Here is an 8720-nt window from a genome sequence, read left to right as displayed (position 1 = left end):
ATTCATATCATTATACTAATCTTACCTCGATTTGGAATTCAAGTGTGCCGGTCAACCAGAGTGGAACAATCTGCTCGGCGAATTACAGGCTCCTAAATCACATCAATCACAACATTGATAAGTGATACGCTAAATCACTTCCCGGGGACTTAAACTTGAAACTACAAGTTTCCCTAACAATAGATAACATGGCAATACCCTAAATATCACAAAAATGGGAAAAAACTAGGGTTCCCAAAACTGCCCCAACCGGTAGACCGGTTCCCCAACAGGAATTCCAGTTCTGTGGGGTTTCGTGGGGACCAACCAGAATTTCGGTTCCTACAGGCCCAACTGAACCGGAATTCCAGTTCAGTGCAGGAATGAGTCAAAAATTCATAACTCACTCAAAACAACCCCAATTCAATCCAAACTTTCCAGACCTGTTTTATACACCCTAAAGAACATTTTTAAGGCAACAAAACATCCACCCACACACAGAATCAAAATCCACCATTGATGAGTCAAGCTTGAGTTCAAAAACTCAAAGCTTGTTCATCCAACTAGCTAGCTATCAAAACCTGGTCAAATCACTCTACAATACCATAATAAAACTATAGAAAACATAATCCAACAACAGCAGCAAGAACAACAAGTTAAACAACATTTCATGCAAAACTTTCTTTTTCTTACAACTCAAGAAATCAACAAAAGTTACATGAAGCTTACCAAGAACTTGAGATCACTAATGCCTTGCTAAAACCAGCTTGAAAATCACAAAGAAACCCCCACACCCTAGCTGCTCTAGGCCGAAAGAGAGAAAGAGAGAGACTTGAGAGAAAATGCAAGTTTTTGTCTAACTTTTGATTTTTCAACAAAATGAGAAAGAATTGGTTTTCTTGCTTAGTAATCAACATATAACTCAACTAAAAAATCAAATTAATAAACTTAAAATAAAATCCACAAAAGACAAAATACAAATGGGCAAAATGACATTTTTCCCTCTCACATAAAAATGACATAAAAGGGTAGTAAGGGTATCTTGGGAAATTCTAAATTCCTGACTAATATCGACATTTCCAATGTCTAACAATACTGCCCCGCTATACTAAAATACCAAGATGTGATTCTACTGAGCCACACACCGCGTTCTAATGTTGTCAGGCACTGAACATGCAAAAATATGAAATTTCTATGTATGACATATAAAATGCATTTGGAATTCAAATAAATCATCATAAATAATTATTTTAATATCAATAAATAATTTTCATAATTAAACCCTAATTTTCTGCTAATTTTCAAATTTAAACTAAGCAGTCTTTACAGTAACCTCCATCTCGGATTCTTTATGAGTTGGTGTAGATATAAGGACTTTTAATATACATCCCTATTATCTAACATACAGGTCACTTTCAAAATCTTTCTTGACTATCTCCTTATGTTCCTTGTTTGATTACTTCTCAGATGGCTCCCACTCAACAGTAGGAGTCTGGTCAAATTCATACATAGAAGTACATTTAACCTCTTACTATTATTTTTGAGGGATATCTTGTTGTGACATATTATTTTAGTCTGAAACTGTAAGTTCCTTCTAGACTAAGTCAACAACATAGCAGTCTAGCATTAACATTAATGTAAAATACTTGCTTAAGATTAATTAATCATTAGAGATACCATAAAACTTTATGAGGATTAGGAATTTTTGCCCAAGTCATTCGAATAGACTATGCAAGAATTCTACTATCTTATTCTCATAATCCTGATAAGTTAATTTCTATCCATATGAATGGTTAGATTTACTTTCTCAGTTGTATTTTAAATCTCCTATCACAAGTGTCAACCAAATGAAGATGGGTTAGAATTTTAAAATTCTCCCACTCAAATAAGGTATTGTGATACAATGTCAAAGAACTTTTATTGGTATCAATTTCTATTACAACAGTAAATATTAATATGGTCGTTGTGGGAGGGTTTCCACAAAACCATCTCGTTATGGCTTGGATGGTGAAATTAATATGGTCGTTGGTGACGGTATTGATGACGATCCATTAACCTATAAACAGGAAATGGCAAGTCTGGAATAGAAATAATGGTCAGCCAGCATGGATTCAAAAATGAATTCATTGAAAAAGAACAAAGTCTGGGAATATGTAGACGCACCTGATGATTATCATCCAATTGGATGTAAGTGGGTCTACAAGAAGAAAAGAGGTGTTGATGGCGTAGTCAAAACTTTTAAAGCTAGACTGGTTGCAGAGGGTTATACCCAAAGAGAAGGTGTGGACTATGAGGATACTTTTAGTCCGGTCGTCATGCTCCAATCCATCAAAATTCTTCTCTCCATAGCTGCCGCTTTCAATTATGAAATTTGGCAAATTGATGTCAATACAGCTTTCCTTAACGGAATTCTTGAAGAAACCATCTATATGGAGCAACCAGAAGGTTATAAGCTTCCAGGGCAGGAAGAGAAAGTTTGCAAACTTAATAGGTCCATTTATGGACTTAAGCAAGTCTCTCGTTCTTGGAACAAAAGGTTTGATGAAATAATCAAAACGTACAACTTTCACCAAAATGATGATGAACCTTGTGTTTACCAACTCAAGGATAATCATGTGGTAGCATTCCTAGTTCTTTATGTTGATGACATTTTGATTATTGGTAACAATATCAAGAAAATGACTGACATCGAGGAATGGCTTGACAGTTAATTCGAAATGAAAGATTTGGGTGAAGCTGCTTATGTTCTTGGTATTCAGATTATCAGAATCTGGAAGAATAGATCCCTTGCTCTCTCTCAAACAGCTTACATTGATAAGGTTTTAGAGAGATTCTCAATGACAAATACCAAAGGGGCAATGATGCCTTCTAGATTTGGTATCTGTCTATCTAAGGAACAATATCCCACTGACCCTCAAGAGATAGAGGACATGAGAAGGGTTCCTTATGCTTCAGCAGTTGGGAGTCTAATGTATTCAATGTTATGCACTAGACCTGACATATGCTATGCAGTAGGAATTGTGAGCAGTTATCAGACAAACCCAGGAGACGAACATTGGACTGTTTTTAAGCATATTCTGAAATATTTGAGAAGTACTAGGCATTATGTGTTAGTCTACAAGGGTGGTGCTTTAAATCCCATAGGCTATACCGACTCTTTCCAGGCTTGTCTTGATGACAGAAAGTCTACATCTGGGATGGTTTTTACTCTTGGGGGTGGAGCAGTTTTTTGGAGAAGCGCTAAGCAAACCGCAATATCAAACTCTACCATGAAGGTTGAGTACATAGCTGCCGCTGAGGCTGCTAAGGCATTTGTTTGGCTAAGAAAGTTCTTCTCAGGACTTGGTGTTGTTCCTGGAATGGAAAAACCTTTGGTTTTACTTTGTGACGACAATGGTGCAATAGCCAACAGTAAAGAGCCTCAAAGCCATAAGAGAAGCAAACACATAGAGAGGAAATACCACATCATCAGGGAATATGTGACAAGAGGGGATGTACTGGCGGAGAAAGCGGATACAGAAGACAACTTATCCATTCACCAAATTTTTGACTTTAACTACATTTGAAAAGCACAGACTGAATTTAGGAATAATTGATATGTACTGATTATTTTATGTTAGTACAAGTGGGAGTTTGTTGGGCTTTGTGCCCTAAATAAAACTCTATTTCAATGTAATCTTTTCTATTCAATTATCAATAAAGAAACAAATTTAATTTCATTGCTTGTTTAATGTGTTATTTGGTTCATGTGATCATTTATTTATTTATTTGATTTATATATTCATCTAAATCCTTATCACACTGATATTCTTGTTTTTTATATTGTCAACACAGTGGAAAGTAATCAAGATTGTGTGATTAAATGTATTCCTATGATTTATCAGTACACAGGGTTTAACTGATAAGATAATTTACAATGTAGTTTACTTGCACCTTAGATAAGTGTTATGTCCTTTCCAGGGGATTGGTTAAAGTAAGCTTGGGTTGGATGTATGGAGTATACATCGAAAGGGACCGATATTGAACTTGGATTAGATATGATAAACTTACCGTAATATATATTCAATTCAATATCACCTAGTTGATCTTAGATCAATTGATCTCAATCCTGATATGGTTAGGCTCTAGTTCAGTTGTATTATTTATGTTCTTCAATCTATTCGTTAAAGTCGACCAAATAGGTCTTCTCGTGACATATAGATTAAGGACATGGTAGTTCAATTGAGTGGGAGCACTAATCATAGATACAAAACCTATAGCTTCTCTCCAGACATAGAAGTGAAATGATGATTTCCTTCGAGCTTGGCTTAATAGAGATAAATGATACAACGCTTATTTTAGTGATTATATTAGTTCATTGAAATATCATTTATAGGAAGCTAAGTGTTTTAAGGATAAAATACACTGAAGGGTGTAACGGTAATTTTGTCCCTACTCGATGTAAATCATCTATAGAGGATCATTGATTATTAGGATTATAACAAATGCATAACTCATAGCGTATCTAGATTGTGGAACATATAGAGCATTCTATATAATTGAGAGTACAATTTCAAATCTATAGTGGCGCAAGGAGGAATTAATAAGTTAGGGAATTTACTTGGTAAATTCTAGATCTGCTTATTGGAAGCTCGGTTATATAGGCCCATGGTCCCCATACTAGTTGAGACAAACTGCTTGTAAGACTCAGTTAATTGATTTTAATTAATCAATTATAAATCTTAAATTAGACTATGTCTAGTTTATGAATTTTCACTAAGATATGGCTTGATTGTGAAGAAATAGGATTTAAAGGTTTATTTATTAATTAAGAGATTTTGTGGAGTCTAATTAATAAATAATATAAATGACTATTTTATTTGATAATTAATTTTAATTATTAAATAAATAGTTATGGCATTTATAGGATTGAAATTGCAAAAAGTGATATTTGTTAAAAATAGATAAATGATTGAGAAAAATGGCAAAAATCTAACTAGTGATGGGCCCACATAGGGGTCGGCCATTAGGTTCTATTTTTTCTATTATTTTATCATTTTTTTATTCCAAAGAATTTAATCCTAACCCTTTGTGAATTATTATAAAAAGAAAAGAATGGTCTCATAATCCAACTAATGACTCTTGACCTAGTTTTTATCTTGTCAAACAACTAGAGAGTTTGAGACTTCTTCTTCTTCTTCTTTTCTCTTCAAATTCAAAATTCAATAGTCTTCTTACCATTAAAAATCAGCCTTTAGTGATTGAGTGCATGCCCTCCCATAGCAAGTTATTCCTCAATCATAGTGTGTAAGACTGTGAAGAATCCAAATAACTGAAGGAGTTTCGGGCTCAGATCTTGATTATACTCTACGACAGAAAGGATACAAGGGTTAGAGATCTGAGCAGAATGAGTCATTTAATTCCACTGCAACCAATGTAAGGTTTCTCATACTTTATATGTGTTTATTTTTCATAGTTTTAGAAGTTCATATAGAGGATGTTAAAAACATATTTGTTAGTAAATCTAGGTCCTAGAAAAATATTTTCCAACAGAAGCATCATCAGTTATGACAAGGGATAAAATGAGTCATCTTAGAAAATTTGTCTACCACCACAAAAATTGAGTCCCTCCCACGTTTACTCCTAGGTAAACCCAACACAAAATCCATTGAAATGTCAACCCATGGTGAACCAGGAATAGGTACGGGTGTGTAAAGACCATTTGGTTGAACCCTCAATTTAGCTTACGTAATCTCACTTTTTCTTGCATAAAAATTATTTTGTTTTCTCTCTATTTTTTTCTCATTGATAGAACTCTTCTCCTTCTTTTCTCTCTCACTTGCTTCGATTGTTTTCTCTCTTTGGCTCTCTTTTTTTTTTTTGTTCACTCAAGTTCTTTTTATCACTCAAATTCTTTTGATCACTCAAATTTTTCAATCTCACTTGGTCTTCATAGACTTGTTTTGGTGTCAAAGAAGCTAGAGTGACTGTTCACTGACGGATTATGAATGAGTACTTATTGGTGAAGTCGTCATGCTGGACTCGCCGATCCAATTGCCAAGGCCTTCCTAGATTTTGTGGAATCTAGGAATCTCACAATATCAAGGATTTTGTGATTAAGGATATGTAATGGTGGAGAAAGTTTGTATTAAACACAATCTATCAGATCCTATTACAGAGATAATACTACATACTACACTTGATCTGGATATCAAGGTGTTGAGATTATTTGAAATGCACTTTTAGTTTTATATTAGTGCAAGTGAGAGTTTGTTGGGTTTTGTGCCCTAAATAAAACACATTTCAATATAATCAGATTTAATAATTAATGAAAGATCAGAAATCATTTTATGTTGCATGGTTCACATGATTTATTTCATAATTATATGTTTAATGTATAAATTCTATTAAATCCAGAACATATATTTATTCATGATTATAGTGTTGTCAACACAGTGGTATATAATCATGATTATATGTTTAAAAGTTTAAGTTCCATGATTTGTTAGTATACTGGATTTAGATTGACAAGATAATCAGCGATAAGGTATACTTACACCTTGGATAAGTGTTATGTCCTTTCCAGGGCATTGGCAAAGTATACTAGTATTAGATGTATAGAGTATACATTGGATTGGACAGATATTGATCTTGGATAAGATATCATAAACTTACCATTATATCTTTCTAAGTCAATATCACTAGTTGATCTTAGGCCTATAGATCTTAATCTTGAGATGGTTAGGTTTGATCTTAATTGTATTATTTATGTTCTTAGAGTTTTTCGTTGAAGCTCGTATGGCTAAACACATACATCATGGGAACATGATAGTTCAATTGAGTGGGAACGCTAATCATAGATATGAAATGTATCGCTTCTATAAGTATTTAGAAGTGAAACGATGATCCGTCGAGCTTGGCTTAATAGAGATAAATGATTGAGGCCTCATTTTAGTAATTATATTAGTTTACTGAAATATCATTTATAGGTAGCTAGGTATTTTAAAGATAAAATACATTGAAGGGTAGAACGGTAAATTTGTCCCTATTTGATGTAGATCATCTATAGAGGATCTTTGACTATTTGGATTGTAATAATGGATAATTTCATAACGTATCTATATCTTGGTACATATAGAGCGTTCTATATAATTAAGAGTGCAATTCCAAATCTATATTGTCGTAAGGAAGAATTAATAAGTTAGAGAATTTACTTGGTAAATTCTAAATCTACTTATTGGAAGCTTGATTATATAGGCCCATGGTCCCCACACTAGTTGAGATAATACTGCTTCCAGACTCAATTAATTAGTTTTCATTAATCAATTATAGTCAATAGATAAGAAAGTGTTTGTTCAAACAAATACTACTTTTCTAAGATAATGACTAAGTTTGAAAATAAAGTAGCAAATAAAGGAGATATTTAATTCTTGATTCCAAAAGTATTCTATCATCTTATTTGACATATGATGATCCCACTACCTCTGTTGTCTTGTCACAACCGAAGAGGTTAATACCATTTAGTTTTCTTAGACATAATTCACGGTACCTTGTCGTAGTGGGAGAGTTTCTAGGAACTTACCTTCTTATGACTTGGGAGACACTAGTGATTAAAATCCATTGTGAGTTTAAACAAGTAATGGATTGTCAAGATAAGAAACTAAGAAGAAAAGCCAATAGAACTATGGTTTAATCCATTCACATGGAGTAACCTAAAGTTTTCTAATAAAAGGACATAAAAGGAAATTTTCGTTTATAAGTCTATTCAATGGACTTAACAAAACTTCTTGTTCCTAGTATTATAGGTTTGAGTTTATCTAAACCTATGGCTTGTGGTATACCTGGTAATCACTTACTCTAATGCAAGCAACTTACTTTAGTAAGATGCTGAAGCATTTTCTTTCTAATGGCAATCTATAGAAGCTTCTCGACTTCTAAGTATAGATTTTATTTACCTAAGGAAAAGTCTCAACTATTCCAGAAAAGATAAAGTCATGAAAGAATTTCTTATATCAACAGTGAGAGGTCTTAGATATGCTTTTGTATGCCTTAGACCAGACACCTGCTGTTGAGTGGGAGTAATGAGTAGGTATCAGATTAATCCAGGAGAAGAACATTGGAAGACAATCAAGTAAATCTTAAGATAAAGAAGAGGAACTATATGTTAGTCTATAATAGTGTGTTTAAAACTCTTAGACTACACCACATCAAATTTCGAAATTTGCCTTTGTACTAGAAAATCTTTCTGATAAGATGGTGATTACTCTGGGGGTGGAATAGTGATTTTGGAGAAGTGTAAAAACCTATCTGAAGTTTCTAGGTCTACCAGGAAGGGACTGAATGTTAAAGTTGCAGGAAAGGTATTTATTCAGTCTAAGGAAAGTTCTATATATTTTTGGCACCATTCCGAATTGCCTAAACTACTAGTGTTACTTCCTAAATAACCAAGAAGTAGTTGCCAAAGGTATAGAATCCAGAGAGTAGACATATAGAGAGGAATTTCACATTATCAATGATTTTGTGATTAAGGAAGAGTAATGGTGGAGAAAAGGTTGTGGTTAATTCAACCTTTCAGATCCTATTACGAGGATTTTACTACTACTACACTTGATTTGTATATCAAGGTGTTGAGATTATTTGAAATGCACATTTTGTTTAATATTAGTGCAAGTGGGAGTTTGTTGGGTTTTATGCCCTAAATAAAACTCATTTCAATATAATCAGATTTACTTATTAATATAGATCAGAAATAACATTTAATG

The sequence above is a fragment of the Cannabis sativa genome, chromosome 3 (genome assembly GCF_029168945.1).
Source record: "Cannabis sativa cultivar Pink pepper isolate KNU-18-1 chromosome 3, ASM2916894v1, whole genome shotgun sequence".
In the NCBI taxonomy this organism is placed as follows: domain Eukaryota; kingdom Viridiplantae; phylum Streptophyta; class Magnoliopsida; order Rosales; family Cannabaceae; genus Cannabis; species Cannabis sativa.
The sequence above is the reverse complement of the archived record's forward strand: the minus strand, read 5'-3'. Positions refer to the sequence as shown.